This window comes from Lactuca serriola, chromosome 4 (assembly GCF_051521515.1).
Source record: "Lactuca serriola cultivar US96UC23 chromosome 4, Lser_US96UC23_V15, whole genome shotgun sequence".
Taxonomy (NCBI): Eukaryota; Viridiplantae; Streptophyta; class Magnoliopsida; order Asterales; family Asteraceae; genus Lactuca; species Lactuca serriola.
The window spans coordinates 319,124,185-319,142,132 of record NC_136411.1 but is presented as its reverse complement, the minus strand read 5'-3'; the positions used below and the strand labels follow the sequence as shown (position 1 = coordinate 319,142,132).

Below are 17,948 nucleotides of genomic sequence, written 5' to 3'. Positions count from 1 at the left end.
TCCGAGTTAAGAAAAAAATTAGGGACCAAACTTGTAGATTACCCCAAATCATAGGGAGCATTCGTTTGTATATGTGTGAAAAAGTTGAAGTATCAATATATATTAAATTGAAGTAATAAGGACTGAAAGTAATTTTTTTTAAATAGAAAAAGGTATAAACTGAAAATATGTTTTAACTTAAAAAAATTATAACAGTGCAATAGTTTTATATTTGTAAAAAAAACCCTTGCGTCTCCGGCGATTTCGGAAGCGTGCGTCGTCACTTCCGGCGGGTTCAAATGCCACCGATTCCTCGTCTTCTCTGCTCGTCTACTCTTCTCGTCTTCTTCGGTTTCTATTGCTGACTGTCGATGGTTGGTAATGAACGGGGGCATCAGCGGTATTCAGTCTCAATGAATCACAGAAGGGTTGAGAGTATGTCCACACCATTCTTCGTGACTAATTTTCCTCCAGAAGCAAACGTCAAGACATTATGGGAGGCCTGTGATAAGGTTGGTCAGGTGGTTGATGTATATGTTGCTAGGAAACTATCAAAACTTGGTAAGAGATTTGCATTTGTTCGATTTATCAAAGTCAAAGATGAATTATTGTTGGAACGAAAACTTAGAGAAATTTGGACGTGTTCATATCACTTATTTGCTTCTTTCGCTAGGTTTAATCGAGATGTTAGTTACAAGGGAGTATCAATTAAAAAGGAGCAGATTGCTTCTCATAATTATGTTGAGCAGGTGAAGAAGATGAATGTGCATGCTGTTTCACATTCTAGTTCCTATGCAAGTGTATTAAAAGGTCAGGGGGCTGTGAAACCTAACAAAGGATTGGTTCTTGAATGTACTTTACAGGGACAGGAGATCAATAACCCATTGTCATCGATAGTATCAGTTTTCGGCAAACTATGAGATATTAGATTGATCCCGAAGTTGGGTATTCTCTTGAAAGAAGAAGGTTTTCCGGAAATTGTCATCAAGTATGTTGCTAGTGATTGGGTCTATGTTTCTTTTGTATCGGAAGCTACCTGTACACGGTTTAAGAAATCTGAATCGGTTAAGGCTTATTTTTCAGCTTTTAGACCGGTGGTTAATGGTTTTTCTGTTAAAGAGCGTGTTATTTGGTTGGAGTTGGTGGGTTTACCATGTTGTGCTTGGAATGATGTTGCGGTTAAAAAGTTGGCTTCTATGTGGGGTGAGGTCTGTTTTATTGAAGATGATGGGGATGCTCCTTTGGCGGTTAAACGTGTGTGTATTAAGACTAGGAAACCTTTTTTGATCCAAGATATGATTAAAGTGGTTGCTCAAGGTGTTGAATATGGGGTGGTGGTGCGTGAAATTGCAAATTGGGAACCGAATATTATGGAGGAGGGAGAAATAGGGTCGGATATTACGGACCTGTCAGGGGGGAGGAAGAAGCTGCTTGTTTTGTTGATGATGTGAATGAATTTATCAATGTAGAGAATGATGATAAGGTTGATGAGGGGCATGAGAACTCTTTTAGGATGGATAATACACCTACTAATGGAGTTAGAGGGGCTGGATTTGTTGATAGAAAAGGAAGATTTTTTTCAAACAAATAATAAAAGAAAAGGTGATGGAGCTGTGGATGGGAGGTCTTGTATGCCAAATGTTGCTGTCACGAGAGGTATCGCTGAAAATAAATGTAATCCGATGATGCCTACTACGGCTATGGAGAACGGTTGTGAGTTGCATGGTGATTCGGCCCATTTGGTAGATATTGTGGATAGGGACGGGGTAGCCGAATCACCATCACATCCTCCCGGTTTTAGACGAGATCAATCTTCTACGTCTCATGGATCTTCTAAGATCCTTAAAAAGAAAGTCCTGGTTGTTGTTGTTGATATAGAAAATGTGTTGAAGCAATATTTTGAAATGGGTGGCCTGCTCGGGTATGATATGGAGACTAACAAGGAACAGGTTAAAAAGATTTTATCTAGTATTGGAGTGGTACAGGTGGATCAATGAAGTGCCTTTCTTTAAATATATGTGGAACCCGTTCTTTTCTAAAAAGAAATTGGGTTAAGGCGTTGTGTTTACAGTTTGGAGTTTCTTTTTTGGGTTTACAAGAAACAAGAATGGCGCAAGTTGATCTTTTCAGGATCCGAAGTATGTGGGGTAATTATAGATTCGATTTTGCTAGTAGCAGTGCTCGGGGTCGATCGGGTGGTATTCTTTCTATGTGGGACTCGAATGTGTTTACCAAAACTAGTGTTACTTGTACTAGTAATGTGGTTATTGTGGGAGGCTTGTGGATTCCGTATAATATTAATTGTTTTATGGTTAATATTTATGTTCCTCAAGATCTAGTGGGAAAGAAGCATCTTTGGGGGTATCTCTCGGTGTTCATGAGAAGGAATGGGGGAAACTATGTATTTTTTGGTGATTTCAATGTTGTTAGGGAGGCGAGTGAAAGGTTTGGTTCTGGTTTTTGCTCTACTTCTGCTCAGTATTTTAACGAGTTCATTGAAGATGCTGGTCTTATTGATGTGCCTATGGTTGGAAAACGATTTACTAGAGTTGATGCCATAGGTGCTAAACTTAGTAAGCTCGATCGGTTCTTGGTTTCAGATGCAGTGTATGATTGTTTTGATCATCTTCAGGTCTCGGTGTTGGATAGGAAATGGTCGGATCATTGTCCTATCTTGCTTCACTCTAATATGGTTGATTTTGGGCCTTCTCCTTTTAAATTCTTCAATTCTTGGCTTTCCTTGGATGGTTTTGCAGATGTGGTTAAAGGAGCTGTGGCTGATTTTGTTATTGACTCGTCTTGGAGTAAGTTTTTTTTTTTTCAAAAACAAGCTTAAATTTATTAAAGCTAGGATACGGTCTTGGAATGCGGAGACTAAGTCGGCTGCGTATGTTTCTTCAAATCAGTTGTTTTGGCGATTGATAGAAATTGATAATTGTATCGATGATGGTGAAGCAAGTGAAGATCTAATTCGGGAAAGAAGAGGAATTCTTGGAGATTTGGCGAATTTGGAAAAAGTCAGATCTCTGGATGTTGCTTAAAAGGTTAAATCTACTTGGGCTGTGGAGGGAGATGAGAATTCCGCGTTCTTTCATGCTCTATTGAAAAAACGCAGAAGGTAGTTGATGATTAGAGGGGTTACTATTGATGGGGAGTGGATTTCGGAGCCTGCTAGTATTAAGAAGGCTTTTTTTGATTTTTATGTTGGTAAGTTTCAGCCTTTTCTTGGTGTTAGTTGCAATCGTCGAAGCCCTAGATTCAAGTCTTTGGATCTGAGGGTTGCTTCTTCTATTGAGGTGGGGTTCACGCCTGAAGAGATTAAAAATGTTGTTTGGGATTGTGGTGTTGATCGTGCTCCTGGTCCGGATGGTTTTACTTTTCATTTTATCATATACTTTTGGGAGATCCTTGCTGATGATGTTATTGCTTTTGTGCAATAGTTTTTTTCCAAACCGGTCTTTCCAAAGGGGTGTAATTCATCCTTCATTACATTGATTCCCAAAACCGATAATCCGCTTTGTATCAAGGATTATCGACCTATTAGTCTTATTGGGTTGCAATTTAAGATTATTGCAAAGTTGTTGACTAATAGGTTGTCCCCTATTCTTCATGATATTATTGGGTATGAGTAATCTGCTTTTCTCCGGTCCCGCCAAATTCTTGATGGCCCGTTGATAGTTAATGAGCTAGTGAGGTGGTTCAAAAAGAAAAAGAAAAAACTTATGATGTTTAAAGTTGATTTTGAAAAAGCTTATGATTCTGTGAGCTGGGAGTATTTGGATAAGGTCATGGGGTTTCTCGGTTTTGGTGAGAAAGGAGAGCATGGATTCGTGGCTTGTGCTCTAATGCTAGATCTTCAGTGTTGATTAACAGGATCCCTACTGATGAGTTTCAGCTTTTCAGAGGTCTCAAACAAGGAGATCCCATTTCTTTTTTTTTTTTTTTTTATTCATTATAGTTATGGAAGGGCTTCATATTGCCTTAGAGGATGCGGTTGCTGAAGGGGTGTTTCGGGGTGCTCCATTGGGTTCAGATGAGGTCCGTATTTCTCATTTGTTTTATGCAGACGACGCGATTTTTCTAGGGGAGTGGGATGTCTCTAATATCCAAAACTTGGTTCGTATTCTGAGGTGCTTTTATTTGGTGTCGGGCCTAAACCTTAATCTTATTAAATCAAATCTTTATGGGGTAGGGGTTAACCAGGTGAAGATTGCTTCTTTAGCTTCTTTTACCGGGTGTTCGGCTGGAACTCTTCCCTTTGTTTATCTTGGTATCCCGGTTGGAGAATCTATGGTTCGTCTTAAAGGATGGCAGGTTATTATAGACCATTTTAAGAAAAGGTTATCTTCCTGGAAGGTCAAGTTGTTGTCCATTGGAGGTCGTCTGACTTTTATTAAGTCGGTTCTAGGGAGTTTTGGTATTTACTTCTTCTCTTTGTTTCGTCTTCCAGCGATTGTATGTCAATCTCTAGAGGCTCTGCGGGCTCGGTTTTTTTGGGGAGTGGATGAGGCTCAACATCGTATTCATTGGGTTAATTGGAAGTTGATTTTGAACTCATATGCTCATGGAGGTCTTGGGGTTGGTAGTTTGGATGCTTTTAACCTCGGTCTTCTTTATAAATGGAAGTGGCAGTTTCTCAATGACAAATGAGTTCTTTGGGTTAAAATTGTCAAATTTTGTCATAGGGAAGGTGGTGGTTTTTCGGATGATTCGAGAATAAGAACTGGAGGGGGTGTTTGGCAAAAGATTATAGGATCCATTAATCATCTCCATGAGACTGGTTGTATTCCTTCTAATTCCATGTATAGAGTGGTGGGGGATGGGACTCAAACGAGGTTCTGGAAGGATGTTTGGTTCTTGGATATTCCTCTTAGGGAGTGGTTCGGGAGGCTGTTTGCTTTGGCCGTCAATCAAGATGCTCGGGTAAGTGACTATTGGGATTCGGGGGATGGAATTTTCATTGGCGTCGGGGGATTAGAGGAGGGGCTGAATCGACCCAACATGGTCATCTTGTGGAGACTTTAAATCCTATTCGCTTAGGGGATATGCCGGATAAGTGATCTTGGGAGCTTGAACCGTCGTGTAATTTTACTGTTAAATCAACACGAAATTGGGTTGATGATATATCGCTTCCTATGGGTAGTATACCTACTAGGTGGAATCGTTTTGTCCATATTAAAATTAACATTTTTTATGGCGTGTCCTTTTGGATCGTATTCCGGTAAGAGTTAAACTGGTGGAAAGGGGGGTGGTGATAGATTCCTTACTGTGTCCCGTGTGTCATAATTATCAAGAAAGTGTGAATCACTTGTTACTAAAGTGTTCGGTTGCTAATCAGGTTTGGACTCGGGTTGGGCATTGGCTTCATTTGGATCTTCCCGTTTTTTCATCTATCCGTGATGTGATGGATTGGGTGGATTCTAGACCGATGGTTCATATGGAACGCCCGATTGTTGAGTCGGTGTTCATGGTGGTCATATGGGTGCTTTGGACATTTTGTAATTCTTTACTTTTTAGTAGCAATAAACCTAGAAAAGATAGGCTTTTTGATTCTGTTGTGGATATTTCTTTTTGTTGGTTTTCGTTTCGGAATTCTAAGGCTCGGATTAACTGGATGATGTGGTTACAAAATCCAATCCGGTCTTAATTTGTTCTTTTCTCTAGCTCCTGGCTAGAGGTTTTGTTTTTTAATATGATGCTGCTGTTCAAAAAATAAATAAATAAATAAGGTGTAAAAATGTTAAAATTATTTAATCTTTGATAATAGATTATAAAATAAAAAAATATAAAGAATGAATAAACTGTGGGATTATATATAACATTGATTAGACTTTAAAAGAAAAAAAAAATGAAAATATTATGCAAAATAAAGTTTGAAATGTAGGTAGACAATAATAATTATAAAAGTCCTGTCAATTCGGGTTTAAGAAGTAAATGTGGTTTTCATTTTTCTCAAAATATGGTTTTGACCCAAAATTCGGGTGTGAATAGTAACACCCCTGATGGCAAACGACGTAGAAACCTTCACTATGTGTGTATCAGTGTGTGTTGAAGAACTTGTTCAAGAAAGCAGTGATTGGGAATCGTCCGATCTGAAAAACCCCGATGACAGACGACGGACGACGGAGAAACCTAAATGGGAAATACAAAGAGTGATAGACAAAATTGGAGGAAAGGGGATGCTTCGTCGGCGTCACCTCTTAATTTCCTAATCGTCACAACGTCATTAGCCGATCACCATCGCACAATCGATTTGCCATTCACCATCCCTTGCTCCAGTGTCGCCGCCACTTGATTCATCGGTCATCAGCAAGCTTGCTTCTTTATCAAGGTTTTTCTTTATTAGACCGAAATATATAGATGAACAAAAATAAATTGGGTTTCTCATCAGCATCTGGATTCTTTATATTCCTTGTATCTTGTTCAAGGGTTTTTTTTTTTTTTTTTTTTTTTTTTTTTTTTTTTTAAATTAGAATGCGTACTTCCGTCCCATAACCATCTAGTGTTTTTGGTTCTATTTCTATTGTCCCATAACCATCTAGTGTTTTTGGTTCTATTTCTATTGAAATGGTTTTGCTGGGTTCCATTTCGATCTTGTTTTTGGGTTCTATTTCGATTAAATATGGTTTTGCTAGGTTCAATATGTGGTTTTATGTTTTTGCAAAATCAATTTGCATATTTTTGAACATGTTGAAGTGAGGGATGTCTAGTGGGGTTTGGGTGGGTCCTATACATATAACAATTTAATTTAATTAGATTTTATGCTAAAAAATAATTTTTTATAAATAAAACATATACAAAAGTTAAAATAAAATAGAAAAGGATATAAAACTCGTAAATTACATGGACGACTAAGCGACAAGAAGTCAAGAAATAGAAACACAAAGACCATTCACATAAAAAAAGGTTAAGGAGTGAAGATGTGACTTTTGACAAAAACACAGGGACCATTTATGTATAATTATGAAACATACAGTTTTTTTTTTTTTTTTTTACCAAACGAATGTCTATTCTTGTCCATCCGTTCCAAAGGTTTTCCAAACAAATCCATCACGTTGACTTTACAAGAGTCATCTTATTCAAGTTTCTTTGCAATCATTTTGCATAAAATTTCCCAACAAAGATTTGATTTTTTTGGATCCTTTAATCATACCTTCTATGGCGTCTTCTTCAAAGTCATCCGTTAACAAGAGCTGTGTTTTTGAGTTTCAGGGGTGAAGATACTCGTACGAACTTCGTTGATCATCTTTATCATGCTCTCCAGCAGAAAAGCATTCATACTTACAAGGACGATGAGAGAATCAAAAAAGGTAAAAAGATTAGTGATGATCTCATCGGATCCATTGAAGACTCCAAATTGTACATCATTGTTTTCTCCAAGAACTACGCCTCTTCATCCTGGTGCTTGATGAACTTGTTAAGATAATGGAATGCCACGGGACAAACGATCATACGGCTTACCCTGTCTTCTATGATGTGGAACCATCGGAAGTTCGCAAACAAAGTGGGGCAGTGGCAGAAGCCTTTGCAAAGCATGAAAAGGAAGAGTCAGCCGGGAAAAAATGGAGAGAGACTCTGAAAGAAGCAGCGGATCTGGCTGGATGGGAGTTGAAGAAGACTGCTGATGGGTAATTCTTCAATCATTCACTGCAATAATATTGTATTTTGAATCTTTTTGATCTACTGTATCTTAGCTAGATTGTCAAATTTTAACTCAAGTTTTTCACATGGGGTTGTATGTTCTAGATCTGAAAGTGACCGGTCATATGGAATTTTGAGTAAGCTAACTGAATCTTCTTTAAAATACAGGCACGAAGCTAAATTTATCCAGAGAATAGTTGAAGAGATTTCACTAGAGTTGCGTTCCATCAGTTTCAACATTGATGAAAAGTTAATAGGAATGGAGACCCGGATCAAAAATCTTGTACCATCTATAGGAATTGGTTGTGATGATGTCCGCATGATCGGGATCAAGGGGATGGGAGGTGCTGGAAAGACAACTTTAGCAAGAGCTCTCTTTGATCAACTATCCTTTCGGTTTGAAGGTAAAAGCTTCGTGGAGAATGTAAGGGAAGTTTCAAATGCTTCTTTGTCGGGTTTGAAGTCATTGCAAAAACAAGTTCTTCGGGATGCATTTAATGATGAAGGCATCAGAGTAAGTAGTGTTCATGAAGGGAAAAACATGATGAAGAGGATGATGCCTAATAGGAAGGTTCTTATTGTTCTAGATGATGTGGATCATATAGACCAGCTTGAGGTGTTAGCAGGTGAGCCTAACTGGTTTAAGGCAGGAAGTGTAATTATCATTACAACAAGAGATGAGCAAGTGCTCGTAGCACACCGAGTGAAGTTCATTCATGATGTCAATCTGCTATCAGATAAGGAGGCAATTTGCCTCTTCAGTAGGTTTGTATTTGGGAGAGAGATTCCAGTTCAAGGTTACAAGGAGCTATCAAGACTAGTTGTACATTATGCTGCTGGTCTTCCCTTGACGATTAGGGTTTTGGGTTCACTTCTTTGTGGAAAAACTAAGCTTGAATGGGTAGATGCCTTAGAAAGGCTTAAAACAATCCCATTAGCGGAAACTTTGAAAAAATTAGAATTAAGCTATATCTGTCTAGAGGAGGATTACAAGGAAATATTCCTAGATGTTGCATGCATCATGAAAGGTTGGCGGAAAGATAAAGCAATCAAAGCGCTTGAAAGCTGTGGATTTCATGCTAGAAATGGTTTAAGAGTTCTTCAACAAAAATCCCTTATAACTATTAATTATGATTACCTAGGCATGCACGACCATATTGTAGAAATGGGTAGGAATATTGTCCGTCGTTGGCACCCTGATAAGCCTCATAAACATAGCCGGTTGTGGAAAATCGATGAAATTAAAGATATATTGGCTAATGATTTGGTAAGGATAAAGTTTATTTGTATGTTGGGAAAAATCAACACATTTATAGTTATTATGACACAAGTTTCATGGTGACTTCTTTTGGATTGCAGGGTACCGAAGCAACAAGATGTATACGATTCTACACTGAGGAATTCAATCCGTATATTTTTATAAAAGGTCTAAGAAAGATGAAGGAGCTTAGATTTCTTTCGGTTAGTGGAGATTGTTCCAGAGATTTCGAGTTTGGTATGCTCAGTCCAGATTTCCCAAATGCTTTACGATATCTACATTGGACCCATTACCCTTTTAGATCTCTACCCACAACATTTCAAGCAAGTAATCTTAAAATTATGGTTGGTTGATTGCCTTGCATGATTCATTATAATGATATACATACATTGTTTTGTTATTATACCAATATGCATTTTTCTTTCTGCTTATTTTAGGTCCTTAACAAGCTCAAATTCCTTGACCTCAGTTGTTCAATGTTGAGGACTCTTGACCTTGGGTTGGCACCAAATCTTGAAGAGTTGATTCTTGTTGGATGCAGCTATTTGGAAAAACTTCATTTTCCCAGTAGATATCTAAATCTAAGACGATTGCTACTCACGTATTCAAAGTTGAGGACCCTTGACATTGGGCTGACTCCGAATCTCGAGAAGCTAGATCTTGAAAAATCTTATCATTTGGAAGAACTTCACATGGCCAATAAATGTCAAAAGCTCACCGAACTCAAAATTAGTCATTCAAACTTGAAGACACTTGACCTTGGGATGACTCCAAATCTCAAGAAGTTACATCTCAAAGAGTGTCGTAAATTAGTAGAGCTTCACACTTCCATTGGATGTCTAAAAAAGCTTGTCCACATAGACTTAAGTGGTTGTTTGAGGTTTAGATCTTTTAGGTTTAACATAAAGGATAATACTTCTTGTAGTGTTGATGAATCAGTTGAGGTTGGTCCTTTAGCCGAGCTACGTTTGATGGTGGAGTCCCTAGAAAGTTGCCCGCTTCACCCCAAAAGTAACTTGCCAAAGTTTCGGTTTGACGGTGTCTATAAAGAAGATCGGCCCTCGTTAACTAGAAATCTTGAGATGCTTTTTTCTGTAGGTATGTGTGCTTGCACAAATCTTGAGACGTTTTCAAGAAGCCTTTGTGGTTTACGACGTTTAAGAAAGCTTGAACTCAAAGCTAGTTTTGTAGAGGCGATCAAGGACATTGACCAGTTAGAATCTCTGGAGGAGCTAATATTGTTGTCTACAAGGACAAACCATCTTCCAGATAGCATTTGTAAGTTGAAACATCTGAAATTTCTTAAACTTGTTGATTTACGGCTTCTTGAGAGGTTACCTGAGGATCTTGGCCAATTAGAATGTCTAGAGGAGCTTAGTTTGTTGTCTATAGATATTAAACACCTCCCTCATAGCATTTGTAACTTAAAACATCTGAAATCTCTCGAACTTAGATATTGTTTGTTGCTTGAGACGTTACCTGATGATCTTCATCAATTAGAAAGTTTAGAGAAGCTAACTTTGTCATCTGCTAGAATGATTAGATGTCTTCCGGCAAACATTTGTATGTTGAAACATCTGAAGTCCCTCAAACTTATATGGTGTTGCCTCCTCGAGGAGTTACCTAAGAATCTTGACCTATTAGAACATTTAGAGGAGCTAGATTTGTCATATACAAAGATTAAGCAGCTTCCAAGTAGCATCTGTATGCTGAAACATCTGAAATCTCTGGATATTTCTTGTTCATTGCTTGAGAAGTTACCTGAAGATCTTGGCCAATTAGAATGTTTAGAGGTGCTTAGCCTATGGACATGTGAATTTTTACAAGATATCCCGAATAGCATCTGTGAGATGAAATGTCTAAAATATTTCTATCTCCAAGATTGTATTCGAGTTGAGAAATTGCCCGAGGAATTTGGACGTTTGGAATGTTTAGAAGTGTTAAATATAGAAGGTACAAGCATAAGTCATCTACCCCAGAGCATTCTTTCGTTGAAAGGTCTGCATATTTTTGGGTCGACAGAGCTTCTTCAGTCATGTGGTTTTACAACTGAGATGGAAACCCAAAGATGCGGAACGATGTTTTACGTAGTGGTGTGATGATTATGAGAAGCTCGAAAGACCTGGAAAATCCAGTTCACAAAGAACTATTGTCACAGCTAACAGGTACTTTCTCTGTTTTCTAATGGTCATGCATCTTACTTTAATTTCAATTTTGACATTGATCTGACAATAAGTAAATCATAAACTAAAAATAAACAAATTATATTTAAAAACAATACAGGTACTATACTCTACACATACCAGAAGAATCCTTGATATAGTTCTAAAAATGGTTTCATTTAGTACCTCATTTATCGTTTGTATTAATATTGGAGCCTTATCCGATTTGAAAAAATTGCCAGACTTGGCAGTGGACATTTCTTTTTCGTGCCTTTTCAGTGTTAAATTATGTGTTTAATCTTTTTTTTTTCTGTCCAAAATAATCTTGATTACTTATATATAATAGGAACAATGAAGGAGCACATATATCTTCACTTGGGTCATCTACCACCAGAGGCTCTCAAGAAGAGACTTCCTTGCTTCTCTGGAATTGCTGCCATCTTTGGCTCTTTGCTGGTGTTGATGTTACAAAGAAGCCAATTCCAGTTTTGCCTTACTGTCCATTACAACATGGGTGGGATCCCAACTAATTACCATGAGAGGTATATCCTGATATGCAAAACCGTTAAATTGTTAGAGATAAATGCAAGAAATAGCTATATACTTTAATCTATGTGTGTGTAATATCATCCTACTTTCATTTCCTTCTATTTTAACATTGTACTTCCAATCTTTTTCTTATTAAGGCATTGTACACTGAAAATTTTACACAATTATAGCATTGTACTTTTTTTCTTTTGCTTATTAGAATATTATACTTAAAAAAATTATACCCAATTATAGAAGTGAAATATTATTTGTATATTGATGATATTACTATAAATGGTTAGATTTCAAAGTACAATTAACAGGAATACATGATAGTAAGATACTTTAATAAATATATAAATGAACGTATGTTGCTATTTCATGCATATAACCATATTCTTTATATAGGTAGATGCAACCAATGAGGACTTTTTTAATTTTTATTCACCATTCCCTTTTTCTGATAGGTACCGAGCAGTATGATCGCGGATGCTCTAAGGAGTACACTGGGCATACCAGAAGTACGCTGGGCGTACTCCAATCAGACCCAAACCCTATTCATCATTTTGTGTGTGCGTGTGTACGTGTGTTGTGTTGTGTTGAAGGCCAACAGACTCAGGGCATCCCGGATAGACTGAAGGTCAGTAGGGCGTAGTCGAAGGCCCGATGTGGCGTACCAATCATACTGAAGATTCTGTGAGCGTACCAAGTAGATTATAGGCCGGTGGGGTGTTCCACTAAGACTGAAGGCTCTATATGCATGTTGTTTATTGTTATTATTTTGGTTTTGTGTTGTGGTGGTATTTTGGGGGAAACTCACTGAGCTTTGGGCTTACAGTTTTGAGTTATGTTTCAGATAACTCAGATGATCACGGGAAGGCGAAGGTGTGGTCGAGCACCTCCTCGTGTTTTAATTTATGATTTTGGGAAAACGCTGATATTAAACATGTTTTGAAAACTAAATTGTAAACAATGATTGTTTGTGGGATGGTTTTAAAATTTTAAAATTTTCATGAATTTTTGGATGATACACTCAGGAATCTAGATCTTAGTAGAAATTATTGCCTGGAAGAACTTGCCATGGCTGATGAATGTGAAATGCTCTCCAACCTTAATGTTAGTCATTCAAAGTTGAGAACCTTTAACCTTAGACTGACTCCAAATCTCGAGAGGTTGGAGCTTGACAGATGTTATAATTTGGTAGAACTTGGCCCTCCTATTGGTAATATGAAAAAGCTTGTCCACTTAAACTTTAGTACTTCGGGGCTTGGTTATTTTTTGTTTAAGGTAAAAGATTATACTTCTTGTAGTGTTGATGAATCACTTGACTGCTTGAGGTTGGTCCTTTAGTTGTGTTAGATCTGACTGTGAAGTCCCTACAAAGCTGCCTACTTCATCCCAAAAATAGCTTTACAAAGTTTCAGTTTAGTTCTTATTATAGAGAAGATCCACCCTCATTCACCAGAAATCTTGAGATGCTTATTTCTCTAGGTATGTGTGCTTTCATAAACCATGAGACATTTTCAAGAAGTATCTGTGGGTTACCATGTTTGAGAAAGCTTAAAATAGAAGGCAGTATTCTAAAGGTGTCCGAGGACCTATATAAGTTAGAATGTCTCAAGGAGCTAGTTTTATCGTATACAGAGCATTTTGTATATTGAAACATCTGAAATCTCTCAAAATTATTTCATGTTTGAGTCTTCAAAAGTTACCAGAAAATCTTGCCCAGTTAGAATGTTTGGAGAAGCTACATTTTCGGATACAGATATTGAATGTCTTCCGAATAGCATTTGTATGTTGAAACATCTGAAATCTCTTAAAATTATTTTGTGATTGATTTTATAGATTCCCAACTGACTTATGTGCTCTTAATCTTTTAGGCATGTTGATTTTTGTATGCATCGAGTCAATTTGTTGCGACATTATGGTGTTAAACCTATTTTAGTCTTTGATGGAGGTCATTTACCAATGAAGAATGAGCAGAAGATTAAGCGTGCTAGGTACTATTTTTCATTTGACAATTTCTACACTCTATCATATAAATTTGTAGTATTATTCGTTAATAAATTTAATGTGGTTCTTTGTATTTTCATGAGAAAAAAAATTGGAGAGTTTAGAATCCATAATGGATTAAAAGTTAAGGATGAACTCCTAAAGTGTAATTGGTGTTAGTTGTGGAAATCAATGCATCTAGATTAGGTTGCAAGAAACAACATACTTCACATTTTAACCAATATAGGCAATGTACTTAATTTTTTACCCATAATAGCAACCTACTTACATGTTTTTATCACAATGGCAATATGTAGTCCAATATATCAACCTACTTATATTTTGTTACACATAATAACAATTCAGTTACTATTCATTAAAGTACATTGCTATTATCTATCAAAAAACATAGTTACATTGTTGCCATATATAAAAACTTAAGTAAATTTCCTACATTGGTAGAGAGAGTATCTCAATAAGTGTGTTTCTATTTGTGATTTTCCCTAAATAAACCAGCTAATTTCATGTTTATATATTTTTTAATTTTTATTTTGTTGCACAGGTCAAGAAAGGAAAATCTTGCCCGTGCTATTGAGCATGAATCATTTGGAAATACATTAGTAGCTTATGAATGCTATAAAAAAGTTGTGGATATATCACCTACAATTGCGTATGAACTAATTTTGGTAACTAAAGACATTAAAGAACTGATTATTTGAACCACATTTGCAAATGCAATTTCCAAGATTCTATTAGATCAACAACCCTCCAATGAAAATATGTCAACTCTTGGCTTAATTTTTTCTATTAATTATACTTTTTTGATGCAGTTCTTCTAGGAGTACAACTCATTGCTGTAATCTCCCAACTACATTATTAGACGAAATGATGTGAAGGTTATTTATTGTTTATTTCTATATTAGTATTTGTTATTTATTTATTTATTTATTTTATTCTCTTGAATTGTAAACTGAGAGTCTGCAAAAATGTTTTAGCTGCTAGGAGCAATGTTACTGGATCGTTCAAATACCCCTGTGATGGTTTTATATGTTTACTCATCGGACGACATGAAAATTATCATGAATCTTCGTAGGGTATTATTATGCATTAACTTATGTCATAGGCTAGATAAGGGCAATATGGGAAATTCAATAAATAAAGAGAATCTCATTAGTTCAGGGACAATTTAGGTATTTTATATTATTTAGTTTGTTAGGTCAGATAGTATAAGAGGTAGTGAGAATGGGGAGTGAGGCATCAATCTTTTTGTGAAATCTAGAATTTATTCCTTGCGAAAGTAGCTATCTCGAATCAGCTGACCTATCATTTGTTCTTTTAATCTTTTGGGTTTATTTGAGGTTATCAATCAATATTTGAAGCTGTTGGTTGCTTTTTTTATGTTATTGAATTTGTTCTTATAAGTCCGGTTCATAACATATTTATTTATTACATCCTATATTATTATATATATATATATATATATATATATATATATATATATATATATATATATTATAATGTTTGACCATTTTTCTTCCACTGTAGGATTCTAACAATATCATACAGCTAGAAGCCTTCCATTTGTTCATGGTAATACACATATATAACAAATATTCAACTTTTTAATTCCTATACAAAAATTTGTTTTTAAAAATCTGTTTTTTTGGAATAGGCGTTCCCTACTAACTAGAAAAAAGCCACCACAAATTGTGAATGTGCTGTTTGCAAACAGAAGCAAACTCATATGTTTTTTTAGTGATTTTACTTTTGAAAAAGGTAAAAAGTAATTTATTATTAATTTTATTATTCCTGTTTATATTATTTTTTAACAAAATGAATGCTTAAAACAAAATTCATTATTTATACTCTGTTATGTTATAGCCGATGCCCAATTTAAATCAGACATCAAGTGGTGAAGGAAATTGAGTACTCTTGCAACCATTTAGTATTTTGTTTCGTTCCCTCCATGACATAGATACATATACAACTAGTTCCCTCATGGGAATAGTGATGATATTTGAGACATTTTTAGAGCTATAAAACAGGGTTCACCTGGACTTGTAAGTATGTTTTTGCTTTCTTCTCTTATTATTAAAAGTTGCACATTACTTGATCTAGATAAAGTGTTGTATGTATAAATAGTATGTGAAATGGAAAGAGGAATGAAACGAAGTCAAACTTGTAAAAAAGTTAATCTTTTCTTGACTTTCTCAATTCAGTTGTTAGTTCAACATGCTAAATCAAAATTTTATTTTTTCACATAGTATATGATAATTATATTAATACAATTTTTTTTTTTATAATAGCGGTTAATATTAAGTTATTATTTACTAAACAAATAAAGAAAATGAAAACAATAGATGTACTAATTGCGCTCGACCATCATTAATATTTAATGGTTTAAGTTTATTATTTAACCAAACTCTTTTCGTATGTCTCGTGATGCTCTTGATGTTTTACATAGTTGTCTTGACATGACACGTGAAATTTTCTATTTCTCTATATGAGAGTAATTAATCATTTTATCCTTACGTTTGGAGAAAGTATTGTATGAAGAAAGATTGTTTTTTTTACTGAATGGGAGTGAATGACCATTTTACCCTTACGTCTAAATAAATTTTTTAATTTTCGATTGAATGACCGTAAGGGGAGTATGAACAAAGAACGTTTCTTAATGATCATTTTACCCCTGCCCTTAACTTAGTATACTAGCCAGTAACTTTAAATCAATTAAAATTTATAACCATGTGGAAATTAATTAATTGTTCATTGCTAACGACTTATAATTAAAAACTACTTTAGCAATAACCTTGCCTTTCATATAATCTGTTGTTGAATAATGACTCAATTCTTATTTGTTGACTCAATCAACTACTTCAGGTGCCAGTTGCATATTTCAAAAAGCGGTTGTGGCTGCTTTAGGAATGAAATATGTCGGCGAGCTTAAAAGTTTCTTTATTTGTGTAAACATGTTTCAACTTTTGGCCTCTTTCATTTTCAAAATCTGGCTGGATTGGAAAAGATTCCCGCAAATGTAATGGAAAAACCAATAAATTCAAAGCAAATCTTAGAAAAGATTACCAACCCATGTGGAGCCTGGGTCTCCCTCTGGTTGAAATTAATTTGGTGTTTGTTATAGCACGTTCATCTTAGTTTCATTCTCTTCTCTTGATCTTTTCTCATGAACACTTAAATTCAATGGTTTTGCAGAAAAGAGATGTTGAGAAGTTGATGAAACACAAACTTGGGTAAATTTCTCTCAATTTGTCTCTTTTATATACAAGCACATGTTGTATATATGAATGGGGTTAAATGTATGGAATAGCAACATGCTTTTGTTTGTTTGTTTATCATAGCATCCTACTTTCATTTTGTAACACTGTGAAATTTTAAAACAACTTTTTTTCATTTTAATTTAATAAGAATACTCCAATCACAATTTTCAAAAACATGTATCAATTGTTTTTACATAACACGAGTACAAATCAAAAACCCCAGAATCTCCAAACATCTCCATCATAAGTGAGTACTGATCATGCCGACGCCTTCCCGCGATTATCACTGGTACCTGAAACACATAACACGCAAACGGTAAGCAATAATGCTTAGTGAGTTCCCCAAAATACCATGTACAGCACATACGCCTTTCCAGGCCATAGCTATATGGGATCTTCCGATCCAGGTGTCTCAAGGGATTTCCATCCCATGACTCTGTTGACCTTCCGGTCCATATCATCATACTCATATCATAACATATAACATATACAACATACATCACATTTACGTCATACACATAATACTTTCCGGTCACACATAATCACCCCATCGAGGAAGGCATAGTGAGAAGACTCACCTCAATGAAGTCGGATAAACTCTCGTGCTCAACGTCCCGACCTAGCCTCCTCCTATTATTCAAATAACATTCCCGATTAATACTCTCCCATGATCTCATCTCTACAGACTGGGTAGAAGGCCATTCTACCCTTCCCTGAACTCTCCTGTATCAGTCTTGACCAAAAAACTAAAGTCAACGAAAGTCAATGGTCAACTTTGACCCGACTCGTCGAGTGCACCAAGGTGACTCGGCGAGTCCACGCAGGTCCTCTGAATCCTTTCAGACTATCTTGGCTCGTCGAGTTCGTTCCATGCTCACACTCAAATGACCTTCTGAGGTCAGATATGTTCCTCTAATCCATAGATCTAATCTTCCCAAGCTCAATAATCACGTAAAGGTTCGAACTTGATGCTCATGTAACGTCCAAATGCCACTACTTGATGATTTAGCCCCAAATACATCATCCTAAGTCCATTCCTTCCATAACTCCTCATAAAGCAAGATGGAATAGGTTCTCTAGACCACTATGGATCCAGATCTGATGTCTAAACAT

General features: G+C 36.1%; 1 long non-coding RNA gene and 1 pseudogene across 2 annotated transcripts; both read left to right on the top strand.

The window, feature by feature from the left end:
- Positions 1 to 7,017: 7,017 nt before the first annotated feature.
- On the top strand, positions 7,018 to 12,598 carry LOC145097348 (disease resistance protein RPV1-like; annotated as a pseudogene). Its single transcript, XR_013704324.1, has 6 exons — positions 7,018 to 7,607; positions 7,789 to 8,887; positions 8,980 to 9,222; positions 9,316 to 11,043; positions 11,387 to 11,582; positions 12,036 to 12,598. The product of XR_013704324.1 is annotated as a disease resistance protein RPV1-like (transcript).
- Positions 12,599 to 15,120: 2,522 nt separating this feature from the next.
- On the top strand, positions 15,121 to 16,912 carry LOC145097349 (uncharacterized). Its single transcript, XR_013704325.1, has 3 exons — positions 15,121 to 15,336; positions 15,442 to 15,620; positions 16,441 to 16,912. It is a non-coding gene; the product is annotated as an uncharacterized LOC145097349 (long non-coding RNA).
- The last annotated feature ends 1,036 nt before the right edge of the window (positions 16,913 to 17,948 follow it).